The 18,722-nt window shown below is 60.5% G+C and overlaps 39 non-coding genes and 54 pseudogenes across 39 annotated transcripts; all 93 read left to right on the top strand.

The window, feature by feature from the left end:
* Positions 1–13: 13 nt before the first annotated feature.
* Positions 14–132, top strand: LOC137558881 (5S ribosomal RNA; annotated as a pseudogene).
* An 84-nt stretch (positions 133–216) lies between these two features.
* On the top strand, positions 217–335 carry LOC137556250 (5S ribosomal RNA). The gene has a single exon (XR_011028907.1). It is a non-coding gene; the product is annotated as a 5S ribosomal RNA (ribosomal RNA).
* An 83-nt stretch (positions 336–418) lies between these two features.
* Positions 419–537, top strand: LOC137558418 (5S ribosomal RNA; annotated as a pseudogene).
* An 83-nt stretch (positions 538–620) lies between these two features.
* LOC137556251 (5S ribosomal RNA) lies at positions 621–739 on the top strand. Its single transcript, XR_011028908.1, has one exon. It is a non-coding gene; the product is annotated as a 5S ribosomal RNA (ribosomal RNA).
* Positions 740–822: 83 nt separating this feature from the next.
* Positions 823–941, top strand: LOC137549326 (5S ribosomal RNA). The gene has a single exon (XR_011026804.1). It is a non-coding gene; the product is annotated as a 5S ribosomal RNA (ribosomal RNA).
* Positions 942–1,023: 82 nt separating this feature from the next.
* LOC137558708 (5S ribosomal RNA) lies at positions 1,024–1,142 on the top strand (annotated as a pseudogene).
* An 83-nt stretch (positions 1,143–1,225) lies between these two features.
* LOC137558709 (5S ribosomal RNA) lies at positions 1,226–1,344 on the top strand (annotated as a pseudogene).
* An 83-nt stretch (positions 1,345–1,427) lies between these two features.
* LOC137556253 (5S ribosomal RNA) lies at positions 1,428–1,546 on the top strand. Its single transcript, XR_011028909.1, has one exon. It is a non-coding gene; the product is annotated as a 5S ribosomal RNA (ribosomal RNA).
* Positions 1,547–1,629: 83 nt separating this feature from the next.
* LOC137556254 (5S ribosomal RNA) lies at positions 1,630–1,748 on the top strand. The gene has a single exon (XR_011028910.1). It is a non-coding gene; the product is annotated as a 5S ribosomal RNA (ribosomal RNA).
* Positions 1,749–1,831: 83 nt separating this feature from the next.
* On the top strand, positions 1,832–1,950 carry LOC137559291 (5S ribosomal RNA; annotated as a pseudogene).
* Positions 1,951–2,034: 84 nt separating this feature from the next.
* LOC137558419 (5S ribosomal RNA) lies at positions 2,035–2,153 on the top strand (annotated as a pseudogene).
* Positions 2,154–2,237: 84 nt separating this feature from the next.
* Positions 2,238–2,356, top strand: LOC137548319 (5S ribosomal RNA; annotated as a pseudogene).
* An 83-nt stretch (positions 2,357–2,439) lies between these two features.
* Positions 2,440–2,558, top strand: LOC137556255 (5S ribosomal RNA). The gene has a single exon (XR_011028911.1). It is a non-coding gene; the product is annotated as a 5S ribosomal RNA (ribosomal RNA).
* Positions 2,559–2,641: 83 nt separating this feature from the next.
* LOC137548215 (5S ribosomal RNA) lies at positions 2,642–2,760 on the top strand (annotated as a pseudogene).
* An 83-nt stretch (positions 2,761–2,843) lies between these two features.
* Positions 2,844–2,962, top strand: LOC137556256 (5S ribosomal RNA). Its single transcript, XR_011028912.1, has one exon. It is a non-coding gene; the product is annotated as a 5S ribosomal RNA (ribosomal RNA).
* An 83-nt stretch (positions 2,963–3,045) lies between these two features.
* On the top strand, positions 3,046–3,164 carry LOC137549455 (5S ribosomal RNA; annotated as a pseudogene).
* Positions 3,165–3,247: 83 nt separating this feature from the next.
* LOC137556257 (5S ribosomal RNA) lies at positions 3,248–3,366 on the top strand. The gene has a single exon (XR_011028913.1). It is a non-coding gene; the product is annotated as a 5S ribosomal RNA (ribosomal RNA).
* Positions 3,367–3,449: 83 nt separating this feature from the next.
* On the top strand, positions 3,450–3,568 carry LOC137548897 (5S ribosomal RNA; annotated as a pseudogene).
* Positions 3,569–3,651: 83 nt separating this feature from the next.
* On the top strand, positions 3,652–3,770 carry LOC137556258 (5S ribosomal RNA). The gene has a single exon (XR_011028914.1). It is a non-coding gene; the product is annotated as a 5S ribosomal RNA (ribosomal RNA).
* Positions 3,771–3,853: 83 nt separating this feature from the next.
* LOC137558710 (5S ribosomal RNA) lies at positions 3,854–3,972 on the top strand (annotated as a pseudogene).
* Positions 3,973–4,055: 83 nt separating this feature from the next.
* Positions 4,056–4,174, top strand: LOC137553751 (5S ribosomal RNA; annotated as a pseudogene).
* An 83-nt stretch (positions 4,175–4,257) lies between these two features.
* LOC137556260 (5S ribosomal RNA) lies at positions 4,258–4,376 on the top strand. Its single transcript, XR_011028916.1, has one exon. It is a non-coding gene; the product is annotated as a 5S ribosomal RNA (ribosomal RNA).
* An 83-nt stretch (positions 4,377–4,459) lies between these two features.
* On the top strand, positions 4,460–4,578 carry LOC137557824 (5S ribosomal RNA; annotated as a pseudogene).
* Positions 4,579–4,661: 83 nt separating this feature from the next.
* LOC137558271 (5S ribosomal RNA) lies at positions 4,662–4,780 on the top strand (annotated as a pseudogene).
* Positions 4,781–4,863: 83 nt separating this feature from the next.
* On the top strand, positions 4,864–4,982 carry LOC137558711 (5S ribosomal RNA; annotated as a pseudogene).
* Positions 4,983–5,065: 83 nt separating this feature from the next.
* Positions 5,066–5,184, top strand: LOC137549031 (5S ribosomal RNA; annotated as a pseudogene).
* Positions 5,185–5,267: 83 nt separating this feature from the next.
* On the top strand, positions 5,268–5,386 carry LOC137559125 (5S ribosomal RNA; annotated as a pseudogene).
* Positions 5,387–5,469: 83 nt separating this feature from the next.
* Positions 5,470–5,588, top strand: LOC137556261 (5S ribosomal RNA). The gene has a single exon (XR_011028917.1). It is a non-coding gene; the product is annotated as a 5S ribosomal RNA (ribosomal RNA).
* Positions 5,589–5,671: 83 nt separating this feature from the next.
* On the top strand, positions 5,672–5,790 carry LOC137557055 (5S ribosomal RNA; annotated as a pseudogene).
* An 83-nt stretch (positions 5,791–5,873) lies between these two features.
* LOC137557553 (5S ribosomal RNA) lies at positions 5,874–5,992 on the top strand (annotated as a pseudogene).
* An 83-nt stretch (positions 5,993–6,075) lies between these two features.
* On the top strand, positions 6,076–6,194 carry LOC137558882 (5S ribosomal RNA; annotated as a pseudogene).
* An 83-nt stretch (positions 6,195–6,277) lies between these two features.
* LOC137557554 (5S ribosomal RNA) lies at positions 6,278–6,396 on the top strand (annotated as a pseudogene).
* Positions 6,397–6,479: 83 nt separating this feature from the next.
* On the top strand, positions 6,480–6,598 carry LOC137556262 (5S ribosomal RNA). Its single transcript, XR_011028918.1, has one exon. It is a non-coding gene; the product is annotated as a 5S ribosomal RNA (ribosomal RNA).
* Positions 6,599–6,681: 83 nt separating this feature from the next.
* LOC137559030 (5S ribosomal RNA) lies at positions 6,682–6,800 on the top strand (annotated as a pseudogene).
* An 83-nt stretch (positions 6,801–6,883) lies between these two features.
* Positions 6,884–7,002, top strand: LOC137556263 (5S ribosomal RNA). The gene has a single exon (XR_011028919.1). It is a non-coding gene; the product is annotated as a 5S ribosomal RNA (ribosomal RNA).
* An 83-nt stretch (positions 7,003–7,085) lies between these two features.
* Positions 7,086–7,204, top strand: LOC137549453 (5S ribosomal RNA; annotated as a pseudogene).
* Positions 7,205–7,287: 83 nt separating this feature from the next.
* Positions 7,288–7,406, top strand: LOC137558966 (5S ribosomal RNA; annotated as a pseudogene).
* Positions 7,407–7,478: 72 nt separating this feature from the next.
* On the top strand, positions 7,479–7,597 carry LOC137556264 (5S ribosomal RNA). Its single transcript, XR_011028920.1, has one exon. It is a non-coding gene; the product is annotated as a 5S ribosomal RNA (ribosomal RNA).
* An 83-nt stretch (positions 7,598–7,680) lies between these two features.
* On the top strand, positions 7,681–7,799 carry LOC137556265 (5S ribosomal RNA). Its single transcript, XR_011028921.1, has one exon. It is a non-coding gene; the product is annotated as a 5S ribosomal RNA (ribosomal RNA).
* An 83-nt stretch (positions 7,800–7,882) lies between these two features.
* On the top strand, positions 7,883–8,001 carry LOC137556266 (5S ribosomal RNA). Its single transcript, XR_011028922.1, has one exon. It is a non-coding gene; the product is annotated as a 5S ribosomal RNA (ribosomal RNA).
* An 83-nt stretch (positions 8,002–8,084) lies between these two features.
* Positions 8,085–8,203, top strand: LOC137556267 (5S ribosomal RNA). Its single transcript, XR_011028923.1, has one exon. It is a non-coding gene; the product is annotated as a 5S ribosomal RNA (ribosomal RNA).
* Positions 8,204–8,286: 83 nt separating this feature from the next.
* LOC137556268 (5S ribosomal RNA) lies at positions 8,287–8,405 on the top strand. The gene has a single exon (XR_011028924.1). It is a non-coding gene; the product is annotated as a 5S ribosomal RNA (ribosomal RNA).
* An 83-nt stretch (positions 8,406–8,488) lies between these two features.
* On the top strand, positions 8,489–8,607 carry LOC137550030 (5S ribosomal RNA; annotated as a pseudogene).
* An 83-nt stretch (positions 8,608–8,690) lies between these two features.
* LOC137556269 (5S ribosomal RNA) lies at positions 8,691–8,809 on the top strand. The gene has a single exon (XR_011028925.1). It is a non-coding gene; the product is annotated as a 5S ribosomal RNA (ribosomal RNA).
* Positions 8,810–8,892: 83 nt separating this feature from the next.
* Positions 8,893–9,011, top strand: LOC137549312 (5S ribosomal RNA; annotated as a pseudogene).
* An 83-nt stretch (positions 9,012–9,094) lies between these two features.
* Positions 9,095–9,213, top strand: LOC137557130 (5S ribosomal RNA; annotated as a pseudogene).
* An 83-nt stretch (positions 9,214–9,296) lies between these two features.
* On the top strand, positions 9,297–9,415 carry LOC137558528 (5S ribosomal RNA; annotated as a pseudogene).
* Positions 9,416–9,498: 83 nt separating this feature from the next.
* LOC137547995 (5S ribosomal RNA) lies at positions 9,499–9,617 on the top strand (annotated as a pseudogene).
* Positions 9,618–9,700: 83 nt separating this feature from the next.
* On the top strand, positions 9,701–9,819 carry LOC137559031 (5S ribosomal RNA; annotated as a pseudogene).
* Positions 9,820–9,902: 83 nt separating this feature from the next.
* On the top strand, positions 9,903–10,021 carry LOC137556271 (5S ribosomal RNA). The gene has a single exon (XR_011028927.1). It is a non-coding gene; the product is annotated as a 5S ribosomal RNA (ribosomal RNA).
* Positions 10,022–10,104: 83 nt separating this feature from the next.
* Positions 10,105–10,223, top strand: LOC137558712 (5S ribosomal RNA; annotated as a pseudogene).
* An 83-nt stretch (positions 10,224–10,306) lies between these two features.
* LOC137556272 (5S ribosomal RNA) lies at positions 10,307–10,425 on the top strand. The gene has a single exon (XR_011028928.1). It is a non-coding gene; the product is annotated as a 5S ribosomal RNA (ribosomal RNA).
* An 83-nt stretch (positions 10,426–10,508) lies between these two features.
* LOC137558967 (5S ribosomal RNA) lies at positions 10,509–10,627 on the top strand (annotated as a pseudogene).
* A 72-nt stretch (positions 10,628–10,699) lies between these two features.
* Positions 10,700–10,818, top strand: LOC137556273 (5S ribosomal RNA). The gene has a single exon (XR_011028929.1). It is a non-coding gene; the product is annotated as a 5S ribosomal RNA (ribosomal RNA).
* Positions 10,819–10,901: 83 nt separating this feature from the next.
* On the top strand, positions 10,902–11,020 carry LOC137556274 (5S ribosomal RNA). The gene has a single exon (XR_011028930.1). It is a non-coding gene; the product is annotated as a 5S ribosomal RNA (ribosomal RNA).
* An 83-nt stretch (positions 11,021–11,103) lies between these two features.
* LOC137556275 (5S ribosomal RNA) lies at positions 11,104–11,222 on the top strand. Its single transcript, XR_011028931.1, has one exon. It is a non-coding gene; the product is annotated as a 5S ribosomal RNA (ribosomal RNA).
* Positions 11,223–11,305: 83 nt separating this feature from the next.
* On the top strand, positions 11,306–11,424 carry LOC137557229 (5S ribosomal RNA; annotated as a pseudogene).
* Positions 11,425–11,507: 83 nt separating this feature from the next.
* Positions 11,508–11,626, top strand: LOC137558859 (5S ribosomal RNA; annotated as a pseudogene).
* Positions 11,627–11,709: 83 nt separating this feature from the next.
* Positions 11,710–11,828, top strand: LOC137558713 (5S ribosomal RNA; annotated as a pseudogene).
* Positions 11,829–11,911: 83 nt separating this feature from the next.
* Positions 11,912–12,030, top strand: LOC137556276 (5S ribosomal RNA). The gene has a single exon (XR_011028932.1). It is a non-coding gene; the product is annotated as a 5S ribosomal RNA (ribosomal RNA).
* Positions 12,031–12,113: 83 nt separating this feature from the next.
* LOC137558714 (5S ribosomal RNA) lies at positions 12,114–12,232 on the top strand (annotated as a pseudogene).
* Positions 12,233–12,315: 83 nt separating this feature from the next.
* LOC137549461 (5S ribosomal RNA) lies at positions 12,316–12,434 on the top strand. Its single transcript, XR_011026819.1, has one exon. It is a non-coding gene; the product is annotated as a 5S ribosomal RNA (ribosomal RNA).
* An 83-nt stretch (positions 12,435–12,517) lies between these two features.
* LOC137556277 (5S ribosomal RNA) lies at positions 12,518–12,636 on the top strand. Its single transcript, XR_011028933.1, has one exon. It is a non-coding gene; the product is annotated as a 5S ribosomal RNA (ribosomal RNA).
* An 84-nt stretch (positions 12,637–12,720) lies between these two features.
* Positions 12,721–12,839, top strand: LOC137558715 (5S ribosomal RNA; annotated as a pseudogene).
* Positions 12,840–12,922: 83 nt separating this feature from the next.
* On the top strand, positions 12,923–13,041 carry LOC137558716 (5S ribosomal RNA; annotated as a pseudogene).
* An 84-nt stretch (positions 13,042–13,125) lies between these two features.
* Positions 13,126–13,244, top strand: LOC137548598 (5S ribosomal RNA; annotated as a pseudogene).
* Positions 13,245–13,327: 83 nt separating this feature from the next.
* LOC137548129 (5S ribosomal RNA) lies at positions 13,328–13,446 on the top strand (annotated as a pseudogene).
* Positions 13,447–13,529: 83 nt separating this feature from the next.
* Positions 13,530–13,648, top strand: LOC137556279 (5S ribosomal RNA). Its single transcript, XR_011028934.1, has one exon. It is a non-coding gene; the product is annotated as a 5S ribosomal RNA (ribosomal RNA).
* An 83-nt stretch (positions 13,649–13,731) lies between these two features.
* On the top strand, positions 13,732–13,850 carry LOC137557080 (5S ribosomal RNA; annotated as a pseudogene).
* An 84-nt stretch (positions 13,851–13,934) lies between these two features.
* On the top strand, positions 13,935–14,053 carry LOC137558717 (5S ribosomal RNA; annotated as a pseudogene).
* An 84-nt stretch (positions 14,054–14,137) lies between these two features.
* Positions 14,138–14,256, top strand: LOC137556280 (5S ribosomal RNA). Its single transcript, XR_011028935.1, has one exon. It is a non-coding gene; the product is annotated as a 5S ribosomal RNA (ribosomal RNA).
* Positions 14,257–14,339: 83 nt separating this feature from the next.
* Positions 14,340–14,458, top strand: LOC137556281 (5S ribosomal RNA). The gene has a single exon (XR_011028936.1). It is a non-coding gene; the product is annotated as a 5S ribosomal RNA (ribosomal RNA).
* An 83-nt stretch (positions 14,459–14,541) lies between these two features.
* On the top strand, positions 14,542–14,660 carry LOC137556283 (5S ribosomal RNA). The gene has a single exon (XR_011028938.1). It is a non-coding gene; the product is annotated as a 5S ribosomal RNA (ribosomal RNA).
* Positions 14,661–14,743: 83 nt separating this feature from the next.
* On the top strand, positions 14,744–14,862 carry LOC137559320 (5S ribosomal RNA; annotated as a pseudogene).
* An 84-nt stretch (positions 14,863–14,946) lies between these two features.
* LOC137557186 (5S ribosomal RNA) lies at positions 14,947–15,065 on the top strand (annotated as a pseudogene).
* An 83-nt stretch (positions 15,066–15,148) lies between these two features.
* LOC137558720 (5S ribosomal RNA) lies at positions 15,149–15,267 on the top strand (annotated as a pseudogene).
* An 83-nt stretch (positions 15,268–15,350) lies between these two features.
* On the top strand, positions 15,351–15,469 carry LOC137558721 (5S ribosomal RNA; annotated as a pseudogene).
* Positions 15,470–15,552: 83 nt separating this feature from the next.
* Positions 15,553–15,671, top strand: LOC137549601 (5S ribosomal RNA; annotated as a pseudogene).
* Positions 15,672–15,754: 83 nt separating this feature from the next.
* LOC137556284 (5S ribosomal RNA) lies at positions 15,755–15,873 on the top strand. Its single transcript, XR_011028940.1, has one exon. It is a non-coding gene; the product is annotated as a 5S ribosomal RNA (ribosomal RNA).
* Positions 15,874–15,956: 83 nt separating this feature from the next.
* On the top strand, positions 15,957–16,075 carry LOC137549186 (5S ribosomal RNA; annotated as a pseudogene).
* Positions 16,076–16,158: 83 nt separating this feature from the next.
* On the top strand, positions 16,159–16,277 carry LOC137556285 (5S ribosomal RNA). The gene has a single exon (XR_011028941.1). It is a non-coding gene; the product is annotated as a 5S ribosomal RNA (ribosomal RNA).
* An 84-nt stretch (positions 16,278–16,361) lies between these two features.
* LOC137549712 (5S ribosomal RNA) lies at positions 16,362–16,480 on the top strand (annotated as a pseudogene).
* Positions 16,481–16,563: 83 nt separating this feature from the next.
* On the top strand, positions 16,564–16,682 carry LOC137550706 (5S ribosomal RNA; annotated as a pseudogene).
* An 84-nt stretch (positions 16,683–16,766) lies between these two features.
* On the top strand, positions 16,767–16,885 carry LOC137548758 (5S ribosomal RNA; annotated as a pseudogene).
* Positions 16,886–16,968: 83 nt separating this feature from the next.
* Positions 16,969–17,087, top strand: LOC137548482 (5S ribosomal RNA; annotated as a pseudogene).
* An 83-nt stretch (positions 17,088–17,170) lies between these two features.
* LOC137548599 (5S ribosomal RNA) lies at positions 17,171–17,289 on the top strand (annotated as a pseudogene).
* Positions 17,290–17,372: 83 nt separating this feature from the next.
* LOC137556286 (5S ribosomal RNA) lies at positions 17,373–17,491 on the top strand. Its single transcript, XR_011028942.1, has one exon. It is a non-coding gene; the product is annotated as a 5S ribosomal RNA (ribosomal RNA).
* An 83-nt stretch (positions 17,492–17,574) lies between these two features.
* Positions 17,575–17,693, top strand: LOC137548746 (5S ribosomal RNA; annotated as a pseudogene).
* Positions 17,694–17,776: 83 nt separating this feature from the next.
* LOC137556287 (5S ribosomal RNA) lies at positions 17,777–17,895 on the top strand. The gene has a single exon (XR_011028943.1). It is a non-coding gene; the product is annotated as a 5S ribosomal RNA (ribosomal RNA).
* An 83-nt stretch (positions 17,896–17,978) lies between these two features.
* LOC137556288 (5S ribosomal RNA) lies at positions 17,979–18,097 on the top strand. The gene has a single exon (XR_011028944.1). It is a non-coding gene; the product is annotated as a 5S ribosomal RNA (ribosomal RNA).
* An 83-nt stretch (positions 18,098–18,180) lies between these two features.
* LOC137550229 (5S ribosomal RNA) lies at positions 18,181–18,299 on the top strand. The gene has a single exon (XR_011026899.1). It is a non-coding gene; the product is annotated as a 5S ribosomal RNA (ribosomal RNA).
* An 84-nt stretch (positions 18,300–18,383) lies between these two features.
* On the top strand, positions 18,384–18,502 carry LOC137556290 (5S ribosomal RNA). Its single transcript, XR_011028945.1, has one exon. It is a non-coding gene; the product is annotated as a 5S ribosomal RNA (ribosomal RNA).
* Positions 18,503–18,585: 83 nt separating this feature from the next.
* On the top strand, positions 18,586–18,704 carry LOC137556291 (5S ribosomal RNA). Its single transcript, XR_011028946.1, has one exon. It is a non-coding gene; the product is annotated as a 5S ribosomal RNA (ribosomal RNA).
* The last annotated feature ends 18 nt before the right edge of the window (positions 18,705–18,722 follow it).

Raw genomic sequence — 18,722 nt, forward strand, 5'->3', positions numbered from 1 at the left:
CGCCTTGGAGTTTGCCTGCGGCCACACTAAGCCGAAAGCGCCCGCTCTCGTCAGATCGCGGAAGCTAAGCGGCTTCAGGCCTGGTTAGTAGCTGCATGGGAGACCGGCTGTGAACCCCAGGTGCTGCAGGAGTTTTTTTTGGGTTTGAGGCCCAATGGCTATGAGCACGCGTGGGAAGCCTCACCTTCAAGGCGCCGAAACGGCGCCTTGGAGTTTGCCTGCGGCCACACTAAGCCGAAAGCGCCCGCTCTCGTCAGATCGCGGAAGCTAAGCGGCTTCAGGCCTGGTTAGTAGCTGCATGGGAGACCGGCTGTGAACCCCAGGTGCTGCAGGCGTTTTTTTGGGTTTGAGGCCCAATGGCTATGAGCACGCGTGGGAAGCCTCACCTTCAAGGCGCCGAAACGGCGCCTTGGAGTTTGCCTGCGGCCACACTAAGCCGAAAGCGCCCGCTCTCGTCAGATCGCGGAAGCTAAGCGGCTTCAGGCCTGGTTAGTAGCTGCATGGGAGACTGGCTGTGAACCCCAGGTGCTGCAGGCGTTTTTTTGGGTTTGAGGCCCAATGGCTATGAGCACGCGTGGGAAGCCTCACCTTCAAGGCGCCGAAACGGCGCCTTGGAGTTTGCCTGCGGCCACACTAAGCCGAAAGCGCCCGCTCTCGTCAGATCGCGGAAGCTAAGCGGCTTCAGGCCTGGTTAGTAGCTGCATGGGAGACCGGCTGTGAACCCCAGGTGCTGCAGGCGGTTTTTTGGGTTTGAGGCCCAATGGCTATGAGCACGCGTGGGAAGCCTCAACTTCAAGGCGCCGAAACGGCGCCTTGGAGTTTGCCTGCGGCCACACTAAGCCGAAAGCGCCCGCTCTCGTCAGATCGCGGAAGCTAAGCGGCTTCAGGCCTGGTTAGTAGCTGCATGGGAGACCGGCTGTGAACCCCAGGTGCTGCAGGCTTTTTTTGGGTTTGAGGCCCAATGGCTATGAGCACGCGTGGGAAGCCTCACCTTCAAGGCGCCGAAACGGCGCCTTGGAGTTTGCCTGCGGCCACACTAAGCCGAAAGCGCCCGCTCTCGTCAGATCGTGGAAGCTAAGCGGCTTCAGGCCTGGTTAGTAGCTGCATGGGAGACCGGCTGTGAACCCCAGGTGCTGCAGGCGTTTTTTTGGGTTTGAGGCCCAATGGCTATGAGCACGCGTGGGAAGCCTCACCTTCAAGGCGCCGAAACGGCGCCTTGGAGTTTGCCTGCGGCCACACTAAGCCGAAAGCGCCCGCTCTCGTCAGATCGTGGAAGCTAAGCGGCTTCAGGCCTGGTTAGTAGCTGCATGGGAGACCGGCTGTGAACCCCAGGTGCTGCAGGCGTTTTTTTGGGTTTGAGGCCCAATGGCTATGAGCACGCGTGGGAAGCCTCACCTTCAAGGCGCCGAAACGGCGCCTTGGAGTTTGCCTGCGGCCACACTAAGCCGAAAGCGCCCGCTCTCGTCAGATCGCGGAAGCTAAGCGGCTTCAGGCCTGGTTAGTAGCTGCATGGGAGACCGGCTGTGAACCCCAGGTGCTGCAGGCGTTTTTTTGGGTTTGAGGCCCAATGGCTATGAGCACGCGTGGGAAGCCTCACCTTCAAGGCGCCGGAACGGCGCCTTGGAGTTTGCCTGCGGCCACACTAAGCCGAAAGCGCCCGCTCTCGTCAGATCGCGGAAGCTAAGCGGCTTCAGGCCTGGTTAGTAGCTGCATGGGAGACCGGCTGTGAACCCCAGGTGCTGCAGGCGTTTTTTTGGGTTTGAGGCCCAATGGCTATGAGCACGCGTGGGAAGCCTCACCTTCAAGGCGCCGAAACGGCGCCTTGGAGTTTGCCTGCGGCCACACTAAGCCGAAAGCGCCCGCTCTTGTCAGATCGCGGAAGCTAAGCGGCTTCAGGCCTGGTTAGTAGCTGCATGGGAGACCGGCTGTGAACCCCAGGTGCTGCAGGCGTTTTTTTTGGGTTTGAGGCCCAATGGCTATGAGCACGCGTGGGAAGCCTCACCTTCAAGGCGCCGAAACGGCGCCTTGGAGTTTGCCTGCGGCCACACTAAGCCGAAAGCGCCCGCTCTCGTCAGATCGCGGAAGCTAAGCGGCTTCAGGCCTGGTTAGTAGCTGCATGGGAGACTGGCTGTGAACCCCAGGTGCTGCAGGCGTTTTTTTTGGGTTTGAGGCCCAATGGCTATGAGCACGCGTGGGAAGCCTCACCTTCAAGGCGCCGAAACGGCGCCTTGGAGTTTGCCTGCGGCCACACTAAGCCGAAAGCGCCCGCTCTCGTCAGATTGCGGAAGCTAAGCGGCTTCAGGCCTGGTTAGTAGCTGCATGGGAGACCGGCTGTGAACCCCAGGTGCTGCAGGTGTTTTTTTGGGTTTGAGGCCCAATGGCTATGAGCACGCGTGGGAAGCCTCACCTTCAAGGCGCCGAAACGGCGCCTTGGAGTTTGCCTGCGGCCACACTAAGCCGAAAGCGCCCGCTCTCGTCAGATCGCGGAAGCTAAGCGGCTTCAGGCCTGGTTAGTAGCTGCATGGGAGACCGGCTGTGAACCCCAGGTGCTGCAGGCGTTTTTTTGGGTTTGAGGCCCAATGGCTATGAGCACGCGTGGGAAGCCTCACCTTCAAGGCGCCGAAACGGCGCCTTGGAGTTTGCCTGCGGCCACACTAAGCCGAAAGCGCCCGCTCTCGTCAGATCGTGGAAGCTAAGCGGCTTCAGGCCTGGTTAGTAGCTGCATGGGAGACCGGCTGTGAACCCCAGGTGCTGCAGGTGTTTTTTTGGGTTTGAGGCCCAATGGCTATGAGCACGCGTGGGAAGCCTCACCTTCAAGGCGCCGAAACGGCGCCTTGGAGTTTGCCTGCGGCCACACTAAGCCGAAAGCGCCCGCTCTCGTCAGATCGCGGAAGCTAAGCGGCTTCAGGCCTGGTTAGTAGCTGCATGGGAGACCGGCTGTGAACCCCAGGTGCTGCAGGCGTTTTTTTGGGTTTGAGGCCCAATGGCTATGAGCACGCGTGGGAAGCCTCACCTTCAAGGCGCCGAAACGGCGCCTTGGAGTTTGCCTGCGGCCACACTAAGCCGAAAGCGCACGCTCTCGTCAGATCGCGGAAGCTAAGCGGCTTCAGGCCTGGTTAGTAGCTGCATGGGAGACTGGCTGTGAACCCCAGGTGCTGCAGGCGTTTTTTTGGGTTTGAGGCCCAATGGCTATGAGCACGCGTGGGAAGCCTCACCTTCAAGGCGCCGAAACGGCGCCTTGGAGTTTGCCTGCGGCCACACTAAGCCGAAAGCGCCCGCTCTCGTCAGATCGCGGAAGCTAAGCGGCTTCAGGCCTGGTTAGTAGCTGCATGGGAGACCGGCTGTGAACCCCAGGTGCTGCAGGCGTTTTTTTGGGTTTGAGGCCCAATGGCTATGAGCACGCGTGGGAAGCCTCACCTTCAAGGCGCCGAAACGGCGCCTTGGAGTTTGCCTGCGGCCACACTAAGCCGAAAGCGCCCGCTCTCGTCAGATCGTGGAAGCTAAGCGGCTTCAGGCCTGGTTAGTAGCTGCATGGGAGACTGGCTGTGAACCCCAGGTGCTGCAGGCGTTTTTTTGGGTTTGAGGCCCAATGGCTATGAGCACGCGTGGGAAGCCTCACCTTCAAGGCGCCGAAACGGCGCCTTGGAGTTTGCCTGCGGCCACACTAAGCCGAAAGCGCCCGCTCTCGTCAGATCGCGGAAGCTAAGCGGCTTCAGGCCTGGTTAGTAGCTGCATGGGAGACCGGCTGTGAACCCCAGGTGCTGCAGGCGTTTTTTTGGGTTTGAGGCCCAATGGCTATGAGCACGCGTGGGAAGCCTCACCTTCAAGGCGCCGAAACGGCGCCTTGGAGTTTGCCTGCGGCCACACTAAGCCGAAAGCGCCCGCTCTCGTCAGATCGTGGAAGCTAAGCGGCTTCAGGCCTGGTTAGTAGCTGCATGGGAGACCGGCTGTGAACCCCAGGTGCTGCAGGCGTTTTTTTGGGTTTGAGGCCCAATGGCTATGAGCACGCGTGGGAAGCCTCACCTTCAAGGCGCCGAAACGGCGCCTTGGAGTTTGCCTGCGGCCACACTAAGCCGAAAGCGCCCGCTCTTGTCAGATCGCGGAAGCTAAGCGGCTTCAGGCCTGGTTAGTAGCTGCATTCGAGACCGGCTGTGAACCCCAGGTGCTGCAGGCGTTTTTTTGGGTTTGAGGCCCAATGGCTATGAGCACGCGTGGGAAGCCTCACCTTCAAGGCGCCGGAACGGCGCCTTGGAGTTTGCCTGCGGCCACACTAAGCCGAAAGCGCCCGCTCTCGTCAGATCGCGGAAGCTAAGCGGCTTCAGGCCTGGTTAGTAGCTGCATGGGAGACCGGCTGTGAACCCCAGGTGCTGCAGGCGTTTTTTTGGGTTTGAGGCCCAATGGCTATGAGCACGCGTGGGAAGCCTAACCTTCAAGGCGCCGAAACGGCGCCTTGGAGTTTGCCTGCGGCCACACTAAGCCGAAAGCGCCTGCTCTCGTCAGATCGCGGAAGCTAAGCGGCTTCAGGCCTGGTTAGTAGCTGCATGGGAGACCGGCTGTGAACCCCAGGTGCTGCAGGCGGTTTTTTGGGTTTGAGGCCCAATGGCTATGAGCACGCGTGGGAAGCCTCACCTTCAAGGCGCCGAAACGGCGCCTTGGAGTTTGCCTGCGGCCGCACTAAGCCGAAAGCGCCCGCTCTCGTCAGATCGCGGAAGCTAAGCGGCTTCAGGCCTGGTTAGTAGCTGCATGGGAGACCGGCTGTGAACCCCAGGTGCTGCAGGCGTTTTTTTGGGTTTGAGGCCCAATGGCTATGAGCACGCGTGGGAAGCCTCACCTTCAAGGCGCCGAAACGGCGCCTTGGAGTTTGCCTGCGGCCACACTAAGCCGAAAGCGCCCGCTCTCGTCAGATCGTGGAAGCTAAGCGGCTTCAGGCCTGGTTAGTAGCTGCATGGGAGACCGGCTGTGAACCCCAGGTGCTGCAGGCGTTTTTTTGGGTTTGAGGCCCAATGGCTATGAGCACGCGTGGGAAGCCTCACCTTCAAGGCGCCGAAACGGCGCCTTGGAGTTTGCCTGCGGCCACACTAAGCCGAAAGCGCCCGCTCTCGTCAGATCGCGGAAGCTAAGCGACTTCAGGCCTGGTTAGTAGCTGCATGGGAGACTGGCTGTGAACCCCAGGTGCTGCAGGCGTTTTTTTGGGTTTGAGGCCCAATGGCTATGAGCACGCGTGGGAAGCCTCACCTTCAAGGCGCCGGAACGGCGCCTTGGAGTTTGCCTGCGGCCACACTAAGCCGAAAGCGCCCGCTCTCGTCAGATCGCGGAAGCTAAGCGTCTTCAGGCCTGGTTAGTAGCTGCATGGGAGACCGGCTGTGAACCCCAGGTGCTGCAGGCGTTTTTTTGGGTTTGAGGCCCAATGGCTATGAGCACGCGTGGGAAGCCTCACCTTCAAGGCGCCGAAACGGCGCCTTGGAGTTTGCCTGCGGCCACACTAAGCCGAAAGCGCCCGCTCTCGTCAGATCGCGGAAGCTAAGCGGCTTCAGGCCTGGTTAGTAGCTGCATGGGAGACCGGCTGTGAACCCCAGGTGCTGCAGGCGTTTTTTTGGGTTTGAGGCCCAATGGCTATGAGCACGCGTGGGAAGCCTCACCTTCAAGGCGCCGAAACGGCGCCTTGGAGTTTGCCTGCGGCCACACTAAGCCGAAAGCGCCCGCTCTCTTCAGATCGCGGAAGCTAAGCGGCTTCAGGCCTGGTTAGTAGCTGCATGGGAGACCGGCTGTGAACCCCAGGTGCTGCAGGCGTTTTTTTGGGTTTGAGGCCCAATGGCTATGAGCACGCGTGGGAAGCCTCACCTTCAAGGCGCCGAAACGGCGCCTTGGAGTTTGCCTGCGGCCACACTAAGCCGAAAGTGCCCGCTCTCGTCAGATCGCGGAAGCTAAGCGGCTTCAGGCCTGGTTAGTAGCTGCATGGGAGACCGGCTGTGAACCCCAGGTGCTGCAGGCGTTTTTTTGGGTTTGAGGCCCAATGGCTATGAGCACGCGTGGGAAGCCTCACCTTCAAGGCGCCGAAACGGCGCCTTGGAGTTTGCCTGCGGCCACACTAAGCCGAAAGCGCCCGCTCTCGTCAGATCGCGGAAGCTAAGCGGCTTCAGGCCTGGTTAGTAGCTGCATGGGAGACCGGCTGTGAACCCCAGGTGCTGCAGGAGTTTTTTTGGGTTTGAGGCCCAATGGCTATGAGCACGCGTGGGAAGCCTCACCTTCAAGGCGCCGAAACGGCGCCTTGGAGTTTGCCTGCGGCCACACTAAGCCGAAAGTGCCCGCTCTCGTCAGATCGCGGAAGCTAAGCGGCTTCAGGCCTGGTTAGTAGCTGCATGGGAGACCGGCTGTGAACCCCAGGTGCTGCAGGCGTTTTTTTGGGTTTGAGGCCCAATGGCTATGAGCACGCGTGGGAAGCCTCACCTTCAAGGCGCCGAAACGGCGCCTTGGAGTTTGCCTGCGGCCACACTAAGCCGAAAGCGCCCGCTCTCGTCAGATCGCGGAAGCTAAGCGGCTTCAGGCCTGGTTAGTAGCTGCATGGGAGACCGGCTGTGAACCCCAGGTGCTGCAGGCGTTTTTTTGGGTTTGAGGCCCAATGGCTATGAGCACGCGTGGGAAGCCTCACCTTCAAGGCGCCGAAACGGCGCCTTGGAGTTTGCCTGCGGCCACACTAAGCCGAAAGCGCCCGCTCTCGTCAGATCGCGGAAGCTAAGCAGCTTCAGGCCTGGTTAGTAGCTGCATGGGAGACCGGCTGTGAACCCCAGGTGCTGCAGGCGTTTTTTTGGGTTTGAGGCCCAATGGCTATGAGCACGCGTGGGAAGCCTCACCTTCAAGGCGCCGAAACGGCGCCTTGGAGTTTGCCTGCGGCCACACTAAGCCGAAAGCGCCCGCTCTCGTCAGATCGCGGAAGCTAAGCGGCTTCAGGCCTGGTTAGTAGCTGCATGGGAGACCGGCTGTGAACCCCAGGTGCTGCAGGCGTTTTTTTGGGTTTGAGGCCCAATGGCTATGAGCACGCGTGGGAAGCCTCACCTTCAAGGCGCCGAAACGGCGCCTTGGAGTTTGCCTGCGGCCACACTAAGCCGAAAGCGCCCGCTCTTGTCAGATCGTGGAAGCTAAGCGGCTTCAGGCCTGGTTAGTAGCTGCATGGGAGACCGGCTGTGAACCCCAGGTGCTGCAGGCGTTTTTTTGGGTTTGAGGCCCAATGGCTATGAGCACGCGTGGGAAGCCTCACCTTCAAGGCGCCGAAACGGCGCCTTGGAGTTTGCCTGCGGCCACACTAAGCCAAAAGCGCCCGCTCTCGTCAGATCGCGGAAGCTAAGCGGCTTCAGGCCTGGTTAGTAGCTGCATGGGAGACCGGCTGTGAACCCCAGGTGCTGCAGGCGTTTTTTTGGGTTTGAGGCCCAATGGCTATGAGCACGCGTGGGAAGCCTCACCTTCAAGGCGCCGTTTCGTTTGCCTGCGGCCACACTAAGCCGAAAGCGCCCGCTCTCGTCAGATCGCGGAAGCTAAGCGGCTTCAGGCCTGGTTAGTAGCTGCATGGGAGACCGGCTGTGAACCCCAGGTGCTGCAGGCGTTTTTTTGGGTTTGAGGCCCAATGGCTATGAGCACGCGTGGGAAGCCTCACCTTCAAGGCGCCGAAACGGCGCCTTGGAGTTTGCCTGCGGCCACACTAAGCCGAAAGCGCCCGCTCTCGTCAGATCGCGGAAGCTAAGCGGCTTCAGGCCTGGTTAGTAGCTGCATGGGAGACCGGCTGTGAACCCCAGGTGCTGCAGGCGTTTTTTTGGGTTTGAGGCCCAATGGCTATGAGCACGCGTGGGAAGCCTCACCTTCAAGGCGCCGAAACGGCGCCTTGGAGTTTGCCTGCGGCCACACTAAGCCGAAAGCGCCCGCTCTCGTCAGATCGCGGAAGCTAAGCGGCTTCAGGCCTGGTTAGTAGCTGCATGGGAGACCGGCTGTGAACCCCAGGTGCTGCAGGCGGTTTTTTGGGTTTGAGGCCCAATGGCTATGAGCACGCGTGGGAAGCCTCACCTTCAAGGCGCCGAAACGGCGCCTTGGAGTTTGCCTGCGGCCACACTAAGCCGAAAGCGCCCGCTCTCGTCAGATCGCGGAAGCTAAGCGGCTTCAGGCCTGGTTAGTAGCTGCATGGGAGACCGGCTGTGAACCCCAGGTGCTGCAGGCGTTTTTTTGGGTTTGAGGCCCAATGGCTATGAGCACGCGTGGGAAGCCTCACCTTTAAGGCGCCGAAACGGCGCCTTGGAGTTTGCCTGCGGCCACACTAAGCCGAAAGCGCCCGCTCTCGTCAGATCGCGGAAGCTAAGCGGCTTCAGGCCTGGTTAGTAGCTGCATGGGAGACCGGCTGTGAACCCCAGGTGCTGCAGGCGTTTTTTTGGGTTTGAGGCCCAATGGCTATGAGCACGCGTGGGAAGCCTCACCTTCAAGGCGCCGAAACGGCGCCTTGGAGTTTGCCTGCGGCCACACTAAGCCGAAAGCGCCCGCTCTCGTCAGATCGTGGAAGCTTAGCGGCTTCAGGCCTGGTTAGTAGCTGCATGGGAGACCGGCTGTGAACCCCAGGTGCTGCAGGCGTTTTTTTGGGTTTGAGGCCCAATGGCTATGAGCACGCGTGGGAAGCCTCACCTTCAAGGCGCCGAAACGGCGCCTTGGAGTTTGCCTGCGGCCACACTAAGCCGAAAGCGCCCGCTCTCGTCAGATCGCGGAAGCTAAGCGGCTTCAGGCCTGGTTAGTAGCTGCATGGGAGACCGGCTGTGAACCCCAGGTGCTGCAGGCGTTTTTTTGGGTTTGAGGCCCAATGGCTATGAGCACGCGTGGGAAGCCTCACCTTCAAGGCGCCGAAACGGCGCCTTGGAGTTTGCCTGCGGCCACACTAAGCCGGAAGCGCCCGCTCTCGACAGATCGTGGAAGCTAAGCGGCTTCAGGCCTGGTTAGTAGCTGCATGGGAGACCGGCTGTGAACCCCAGGTGCTGCAGGCGTTTTTTTGGGTTTGAGGCAGAATGGCTATGAGCACGCGTGGGAAGCCTCACCTTCAAGGCGCCGAAACGGCGCCTTGGAGTTTGCCTGCGGCCACACTAAGCTGAAAGCGCCCGCTCTCGTCAGATCGCGGAAGCTAAGCGGCTTCAGGCCTGGTTAGTAGCTGCATGGGAGACCGGCTGTGAACCCCAGGTGCTGCAGGCGTTTTTTTGGGTTTGAGGCCCAATGGCTATGAGCACGCGTGGGAAGCCTCACCTTCAAGGCGCCGAAACGGCGCCTTGGAGTTTGCCTGCGGCCACACTAAGCCGAAAGCGCCCGCTCTTGTCAGATCGCGGAAGCTAAGCGGCTTCAGGCCTGGTTAGTAGCTGCATGGGAGACCGGCTGTGAACCCCAGGTGCTGCAGGCATTTTTTTGGGTTTGAGGCCCAATGGCTATGAGCACGCGTGGGAAGCCTCACCTTCAAGGCGCCGGAACGGCGCCTTGGATTTTGTCTGCGGCCACACTAAGACGAAAGCGCCCGCTCTCGTCAGATCGCGGAAGCTAAGCGGCTTCAGGCCTGGTTAGTAGCTGCATGGGAGACCGGCTGTGAACCCCAGGTGCTGCAGGCGTTTTTTTGGGTTTGAGGCCCAATGGCTATGAGCACGCGTGGGAAGCCTCACCTTCAAGGCGCCGAAACGGCGCCTTGGAGTTTGCCTGCGGCCACACTAAGCCGAAAGCGCCCGCTCTCGTCAGATCGCGGAAGCTAAGCAGCTTCAGGCCTGGTTAGTAGCTGCATGGGAGACCGGCTGTGAACCCCAGGTGCTGCAGGCGTTTTTTTGGGTTTGAGGCCCAATGGCTATGAGCACGCGTGGGAAGCCTCACCTTCAAGGCGCCGAAACGGCGCCTTGGAGTTTGCCTGCGGCCACACTAAGCCGAAAGCGCCCGCTCTCGTCAGATCGCGGAAGCTAAGCGGCTTCAGGCCTGGTTAGTAGCTGCATGGGAGACCGGCTGTGAACCCCAGGTGCTGCAGGCGTTTTTTTGGGTTTGAGGCCCAATGGCTATGAGCACGCGTGGGAAGCCTCACCTTCAAGGCGCCGAAACGGCGCCTTGGAGTTTGCCTGCGGCCACACTAAGCCGAAAGCGCCCGCTCTCGTCAGATCGTGGAAGCTAAGCGGCTTCAGGCCTGGTTAGTAGCTGCATGGGAGACCGGCTGTGAACCCCAGGTGCTGCAGGCGTTTTTTTGGGTTTGAGGCCCAATGGCTATGAGCACGCGTGGGAAGCCTCACCTTCAAGGCGCCGAAACGGCGCCTTGGAGTTTGCCTGCGGCCACACTAAGCCGAAAGCGCCCGCTCTCGTCAGATCGCGGAAGCTAAGCGGCTTCAGGCCTGGTTAGTAGCTGCATGGGAGACCGGCTGTGAACCCCAGGTGCTGCAGGCGTTTTTTTGGGTTTGAGGCCCAATGGCTATGAGCACGCGTGGGAAGCCTCACCTTCAAGGCGCCGGAACGGCGCCTTGGAGTTTGCCTGCGGCCACACTAAGCCAAAAGCGCCCGCTCTCGTCAGATCGCGGAAGCTAAGCGGCTTCAGGCCTGGTTAGTAGCTGCATGGGAGACCGGCTGTGAACCCCAGGTGCTGCAGGCGTTTTTTTGGGTTTGAGGCCCAATGGCTATGAGCACGCGTGGGAAGCCTCACCTTCAAGGCGCCGTTTCGTTTGCCTGCGGCCACACTAAGCCGAAAGCGCCCGCTCTCGTCAGATCGCGGAAGCTAAGCGGCTTCAGGCCTGGTTAGTAGCTGCATGGGAGACCGGCTGTGAACCCCAGGTGCTGCAGGCGTTTTTTTGGGTTTGAGGCCCAATGGCTATGAGCACGCGTGGGAAGCCTCACCTTCAAGGCGCCGAAACGGCGCCTTGGAGTTTGCCTGCGGCCACACTAAGCCGAAAGCGCCCGCTCTCGTCAGATCGCGGAAGCTAAGCGGCTTCAGGCCTGGTTAGTAGCTGCATGGGAGACCGGCTGTGAACCCCAGGTGCTGCAGGCGTTTTTTTGGGTTTGAGGCCCAATGGCTATGAGCACGCGTGGGAAGCCTCACCTTCAAGGCGCCGAAACGGCGCCTTGGAGTTTGCCTGCGGCCACACTAAGCCGAAAGCGCCCGCTCTCGTCAGATCGCGGAAGCTAAGCGGCTTCAGGCCTGGTTAGTAGCTGCATGGGAGACCGGCTGTGAACCCCAGGTGCTGCAGGCGGTTTTTTGGGTTTGAGGCCCAATGGCTATGAGCACGCGTGGGAAGCCTCACCTTCAAGGCGCCGAAACGGCGCCTTGGAGTTTGCCTGCGGCCACACTAAGCCGAAAGCGCCCGCTCTCGTCAGATCGCGGAAGCTAAGCGGCTTCAGGCCTGGTTAGTAGCTGCATGGGAAACCGGCTGTGAACCCCAGGTGCTGCAGGCGTTTTTTTGGGTTTGAGGCCCAATGGCTATGAGCACGCGTGGGAAGCCTCACCTTTAAGGCGCCGAAACGGCGCCTTGGAGTTTGCCTGCGGCCACACTAAGCCGAAAGCGCCCGCTCTCGTCAGATTGCGGAAGCTAAGCGGCTTCAGGCCTGGTTAGTAGCTGCATGGGAGACCGGCTGTGAACCCCAGGTGCTGCAGGCGTTTTTTTGGGTTTGAGGCCCAATGGCTATGAGCACGCGTGGGAAGCCTCACCTTCAAGGCGCCGAAACGGCGCCTTGGAGTTTGCCTGCGGCCACACTAAGCCGAAAGCGCCCGCTCTCGTCAGATCGTGGAAGCTAAGCGGCTTCAGGCCTGGTTAGTAGCTGCATGGGAGACCGGCTGTGAACCCCAGGTGCTGCAGGCGTTTTTTTGGGTTTGAGGCCCAATGGCTATGAGCACGCGTGGGAAGCCTCACCTTCAAGGCGCCGAAACGGCGCCTTGGAGTTTGCCTGCGGCCACACTAAGCCGAAAGCGCCCGCTCTCGTCAGATCGCGGAAGCTAAGCGGCTTCAGGCCTGGTTAGTAGCTGCATGGGAGACCGGCTGTGAACCCCAGGTGCTGCAGGCGTTTTTTTGGGTTTGAGGCCCAATGGCTATGAGCACGCGTGGGAAGCCTCACCTTCAAGGCGCCGAAACGGCGCCTTGGAGTTTGCCTGCGGCCACACTAAGCCGAAAGCGCCCGCTCTCGTCAGATCGTGGAAGCTAAGCGGCTTCAGGCCTGGTTAGTAGCTGCATGGGAGACCGGCTGTGAACCCCAGGTGCTGCAGGCGTTTTTTTGGGTTTGAGGCCCAATGGCTATGAGCACGCGTGGGAAGCCTCACCTTCAAGGCGCCGAAACGGCGCCTTGGAGTTTGCCTGCGGCCACACTAAGCCGAAAGCGCCCGCTCTCGTCAGATCGCGGAAGCTAAGCGGCTTCAGGCCTGGTTAGTAGCTGCATGGGAGACCGGCTGTGAACCCCAGGTGCTGCAGGCATTTTATTGGGTTTGAGGCCCAATGGCTATGAGCACGCTTGGGAAGCCTCACCTTCAAGGCGCCGAAACGGCGCCTTGGAGTTTGCCTGCGGCCACACTAAGCCGAAAGCGCCCGCTCTCGTCAGATCGCGGAAGCTAAGCGGCTTCAGGCCTGGTTAGTAGCTGCATGGGAGACCGGCTGTGAACCCCAGGTGCTGCAGGCGTTTTTTTTGGGTTTGAGGCCCAATGGCTATGAGCACGCGTGGGAAGCCTCACCTTCAAGGCGCCGAAACGGCGCTTTGGAGTTTGCCTGCGGCCACACTAAGCCGAAAGCGCCCGCTCTCGTCAGATCGTGGAAGCTAAGCGGCTTCAGGCCTGGTTAGTAGCTGCATGGGAGACCGGCTGTGAACCCCAGGTGCTGCAGGCGTTTTTTTGGGTTTGAGGCCCAATGGCTATGAGCACGCGTGGGAAGCCTCACCTTCAAGGCGCCGAAACGGCGCCTTGGAGTTTGCCTGCGGCCACACTAAGCCGAAAGCGCCCGCTCTCGTCAGATCGTGGAAGCTAAGCGGCTTCAGGCCTGGTTAGTAGCTGCATGGGAGACCGGCTGTGAACCCCAGGTGCTGCAGGCGTTTTTTTTGGGTTTGAGGCCCAATGGCTATGAGCACGTGTGGGAAGCCTCACCTTCAAGGCGCCGAAACGGCGCTTTGGAGTTTGCCTGCGGCCACACTAAGCCGAAAGCGCCCGCTCTTGTCAGATCGCGGAAGCTAAGCGGCTTCAGGCCTGGTTAGTAGCTGCATGGGAGACCGGCTGTGAACCCCAGGTGCTGCAGGTGTTTTTTTGGGTTTGAGGCCCAATGGCTATGAGCACGCGTGGGAAGCCTCACCTTCAAGGCGCCGGAACGGCGCCTTGGAGTTTGCCTGCGGCCACACTAAGCCGAAAGCGCCCGCTCTCGTCAGATCGCGGAACCTAAGCGGCTTCAGGCCTGGTTAGTAGCTGCATGGGAGACCGGCTGTGAACCCCAGGTGCTGCAGGCGTTTTTTTGGGTTTGAGGCCCAATGGCTATGAGCACGCGTGGGAAGCCTCACCTTCAAGGCGCCGAAACGGAGCCTTGGAGTTTGCCTGCGGCCACACTAAGCCGAAAGCGCCCGCTCTCGTCAGATCGCGGAAGCTAAGCGGCTTCAGGCCTGGTTAGTAGCTGCATGGGAGACCGGCTGTGAACCCCAGGTGCTGCAGGCGTTTTTTTGGGTTTGAGGCCCAATGGCTATGAGCACGCGTGGGAAGCCTCACCTTCAAGGCGCCGAAACGGCGCCTTGGAGTTTGCCTGCGGCCACACTAAGCCGAAAGCGCCCGCTCTCGTCAGATCGCGGAAGCTAAGCGGCTTCAGGCCTGGTTAGTAACTGCATGGGAGACCGGCTGTGAACCCCAGGTGCTGCAGGCGTTTTTTTTGGGTTTGAGGCCCAATGGCTATGAGCACGCGTGGGAAGCCTCACCTTCAAGGCGCCGAAACGGCGCCTAGGAGTTTGCCTGCGGCCACACTAAGCCGAAAGCGCCCGCTCTCGTCAGATCGTGGAAGCTAAGCGGCTTCAGGCCTGGTTAGTAGCTGCATGGGAGACCGGCTGTGAACCCCAGGTGCTGCAGGCGTTTTTTTTGGGTTTGAGGCCCAATGGCTATGAGCACGCGTGGGAAGCCTCACCTTCAAGGCGCCGAAACGGCGCCTTGGAGTTTGCCTGCGGCCACACTAAGCCGAAAGCGCCCGCTCTCGTCAGATCGCGGAAGCTAAGCGGCTTCAGGCCTGGTTAGTAGCTGCATGGGAGACCGGCTGTGAACCCCAGGTGCTGCAGGCGTTTTTTTGGGTTTGAGGCCCAATGGCTATGAGCACGCGTGGGAAGCCTCACCTTCAAGGCGCCGAAACGGCGCCTTGGAGTTTGCCTGCGGCCACACTAAGCCGAAAGCGCCCGCTCTCGTCAGATCGCGGAAGCTAAGCGGCTTCAGGCCTGGTTAGTAGCTGCATGGGAGACCGGCTGTGAACCCCAGGTGCTGCAGGCGTTTTTTTGGGTTTGAGGCCCAATGGCTATGAGCACGCGTGGGAAGCCTCACCTTCAAGGCGCCGAAACGGCGCCTTGGAGTTTGCCTGCGGCCACACTAAGCCGAAAGCGCCCGCTCTCGTCAGATCGCGGAAGCTAAGCGGCTTCAGGCCTGGTTAGTAGCTGCATGGGAGACCGGCTGTGAACCCCAGGTGCTGCAGGCGTTTTTTTGGGTTTGAGGCCCAATGGCTATGAGCACGCGTGGGAAGCCTCACCTTCAAGGCGCCGGAACGGCGCCTTGGAGTTTGCCTGCGGCCACACTAACCCGAAAGCGCCCGCTCTCGTCAGATCGCGGAAGCTAAGCGGCTTCAGGCCTGGTTAGTAGCTGCATGGGAGACCGGCTGTGAACCCCAGGTGCTGCAGGCGTTTTTTTTGGGTTTGAGGCCCAATGGCTATGAGCACGCGTGGGAAGCCTCACCTTCAAGGCGCCGAAACGGCGCCTTGGAGTTTGCCTGCGGCCACACTAAGCCGAAAGCGCCCGCTCTCATCAGATCGCGGAAGCTAAGCGGCTTCAGGCCTGGTTAGTAGCTGCATGGGAGACTGGCTGTGAACCCCAGGTGCTGCAGGCGTTTTTTTGGGTTTGAGGCCCAATGGCTATGAGCACGCGTGGGAAGCCTCACCTTCAAGGCGCCGAAACGGCGCCTTGGAGTTTGCCTGCGGCCACACTAAGCCGAAAGCGCCCGCTCTCGTCAGATCGTGGAAGCTAAGCGGCTTCAGGCCTGGTTAGTAGCTGCATGGGAGACCGGCTGTGAACCCCAGGTGCTGCAGGCGTTTTTTTGGGTTTGAGGCCCAATGGCTATGAGCACGCGTGGGAAGCCTCACCTTCAAGGCGCCGAAACGGCGCCTTGGAGTTGGCCTGCGGCCACACTAAGCCGAAAGCGCCCGCTCTCGTCAGATCGTGGAAGCTAAGCGGCTTCAGGCCTGGTTAGTAGCTGCATGGGAGACCGGCTGTGAACCCCAGGTGCTGCAGGCGTTTTTTTGGGTTTGAGGCCCAATGGCTATGAGCACGCGTGGGAAGCCTCACCTTCAAGGCGCCGAAACGGCGCCTTGGAGTTTGCCTGCGGCCACACTAAGCCAAAAGCGCCCGCTCTTGTCAGATCGCGGAAGCTAAGCGGCTTCAGGCCTGGTTAGTAGCTGCATGGGAGACCGGCTGTGAACCCCAGGTGCTGCAGGCGTTTTTTTGGGTTTGAGGCCCAATGGCTATGAGCACGCGTGGGAAGCCTCACCTTCAAGGCGCCGGAACGGCGCCTTGGACTTTGCCTGCGGCCACACTAAGCCGAAAGCGCCCGCTCTCGTCAGATCGCGGAAGCTAAGCGGCTTCAGGCCTGGTTAGTAGCTGCATGGGAGACCGGCTGTGAACCCCAGGTGCTGCAGGCGTTTTTTTGGGTTTGAGGCCCAATGGCTATGAGCACGCGTGGGAAGCCTCACCTTCAAGGCGCCGAAACGGCGCCTTGGAGTTTGCCTGCGGCCACACTAAGCCGAAAGCGCCTGCTCTCGTCAGATCGCGGAAGCTAAGCGGCTTCAGGCCTGGTTAGTAGCTGCATGGGAGACCGGCTGTGAACCCCAAGTGCTGCAGGCGTTTTTTTGGGTTTGAGGCCCAATGGCTATGAGCACGCGTGGGAAGCCTCACCTTCAAGGCGCCGAAACGGCGCCTTGGAGTTTGCCTGCGGCCACACTAAGCCGAAAGCGCCCGCTCTCGTCAGATCGCGGAAGCTAAGCGGCTTCAGGCCTGGTTAGTAGCTGCATGGGAGACCGGCTGTGAACCCCAGGTGCTGCAGGCGTTTTTTTTGGGTTTGAGGCCCAATGGCTATGAGCACGCGTGGGAAGCCTCACCTTCAAGGCGCCGAAACGGCGCCTTGGAGTTTCCCTGCGGCCACACTAAGCCGAAAGCGCCCGCTCTCGTCAGATCGCGGAAGCTAAGCGGCTTCAGGCCTAGTTAGTAGCTGCATGGGAGACCGGCTGTGAACCCCAGGTGCTGCAGGCGTTTTTTTGGGTTTGAGGCCCAATGGCTATGAGCACGCGTGGGAAGCCTCACCTTCAAGGCGCCGAAACGGCGCCTTGGAGTTTGCCTGCGGCCACACTGAGCCGAAAGCGAACGCTCTCGTCAGATCGCGGAAGCTAAGCGGCTTCAGGCCTGGTTAGTAGCTGCATGGGAGACCGGCTGTGAACCCCAGGTGCTGCAGGCGTTTTTTTTGGGTTTGAGGCCCAATGGCTATGAGCACGCGTGGGAAGCCTCACCTTCAAGGAGCCGAAACGGCGCCTAGGAGTTTGCCTGCGGCCACACTAAGCCGAAAGAGCCCGCTCTCGTCAGATCGCGGAAGCTAAGCGGCTTCAGGCCTGGTTAGTAGCTGCATGGGAGACCGGCTGTGAACCCCAGGTGCTGCAGGTGTTTTTTTGGGTTTGAGGCCCAATGGCTATGAGCACGCGTGGGAAGCCTCACCTTCAAGGCGCCGAAACGGCGCCTTGGAGTTTGCCTGCGGCCACGCTAAGCCGAAAGCGCCCGCTCTCGTCAGATCGTGGAAGCTAAGCGGCTTCAGGCCTGGTTAGTAGCTGCATGGGAGACCGGCTGTGAACCCCAGGTGCTGCAGGCGTTTTTTTGGGTTTGAGGCCCAATGGCTATGAGCACGCGTGGGAAGCCTCACCTTCAAGGCGCCGAAACGGCGCCTTGGAGTTTGCCTGCGGCCACACTAAGCCGAAAGCGCCCGCTCTTGTCAGATCGCGGAAGCTAAGCGGCTTCAGGCCTGGTTAGTAGCTGCATGGGAGACCGGCTGTGAACCCCAGGTGCTGCAGGTGTTTTTTTGGGTTTGAGGCCCAATGGCTATGAGCACGCGTGGGAAGCCTCACCTTCAAGGCGCCGGAACGGCGCCTTGGAGTTTGCCTGCGGCCACACTAAGCCGAAAGCGCCCGCTCTCGTCAGATCGCGGAAGCTAAGCGGCTTCAGGCCTGGTTAGTAGCTGCATGGGAGACCGGCTGTGAACCCCAGGTGCTGCAGGCGGTTTTTTGGGTTTGAGGCCCAATGGCTATGAGCACGCGTGGGAAGCCTCACCTTCAAGGCGCCGAAACGGCGCCTTGGAGTTTGCCTGCGGCCACACTAAGCCGAAAGCGCCCGCTTTCGTCAGATCGTGGAAGCTAAGCGGCTTCAGGCCTGGTTAGTAGCTGCATGGGAGACCGGCTGTGAACCCCAGGTGCTGCAGGCGTTTTTTTGGGTTTGAGGCCCAATGGCTATGAGCACGCGTGGGAAGCCTCACCTTCAAGGCGCCGAAACGGCGCCTTGGAGTTTGCCTGCGGCCACACTAAGCCGAAAGCGCCCGCTCTCGTCAGATCGCGGAAGCTAAGCGGCTTCAGGCCTGGTTAGTAGCTGCATGGGAGACCGGCTGTGAACCCCAGGTGCTGCAGGCGTTTTTTTGGGTTTGAGGCCCAATGGCTATGAGCACGCGTGGGAAGCCTCACCTTCAAGGCGCCGAAACGGCGCCTTGGAGTTTGCCTGCGGCCACACTAAGCCGAAAGCGCCCGCTCTCGTCAGATCGCGGAAGCTAAGCGGCTTCAGGCCTGGTTAGTAGCTGCATGGGAGACCGGCTGTGAACCCCAGGTGCTGCAGGCGTTTTTTTGGGTTTGAGGCCCAATGGCTATGAGCACGCGTGGGAAGCCTCACCTTCAAGGCGCCGAAACGGCGCCTTGGAGTTTGCCTGCAGCCACACTAAGCCGAAAGCGCCCGCTCTCGTCAGATCGCGGAAGCTAAGCGGCTTCAGGCCTGGTTAGTAGCTGCATGGGAGACCGGCTGTGAACTCCAGGTGCTGCAGGCGTTTTTTTTGGGTTTGAGGCCCAATGGCTATGAGCACGCGTGGGAAGCCTCACCTTCAAGGCGCCGAAACGGCGCCTTGGAGTTTGCCTGCGGCCACACTAAGCCGAAAGCGCCCGCTCTCGTCAGATCGCGGAAGCTAAGCGGCTTCAGGCCTGGTTAGTAGCTGCATGGGAGACCGGCTGTGAACCCCAGGTGCTGCAGGCGTTTTTTTGGGTTTGAGGCCCAATGGCTATGAGCACGCGTGGGAAGCCTCACCTTCAAGGCGCCGAAACGGCGCCTTGGAGTTTGCCTGCGGCCACACTAAGCCGAAAGCGCCCGCTCTCGTCAGATCGCGGAAGCTAAGCGGCTTCAGGCCTGGTTAGTAGCTGCATGGGAGACCGGCTGTGAACCCCAGGTGCTGCAGGCGTTTTTTTTGGGTTTGAGG

Source organism: Hyperolius riggenbachi, chromosome 2, assembly GCF_040937935.1.
Source record: "Hyperolius riggenbachi isolate aHypRig1 chromosome 2, aHypRig1.pri, whole genome shotgun sequence".
Taxonomy (NCBI): domain Eukaryota; kingdom Metazoa; phylum Chordata; class Amphibia; order Anura; family Hyperoliidae; genus Hyperolius; species Hyperolius riggenbachi.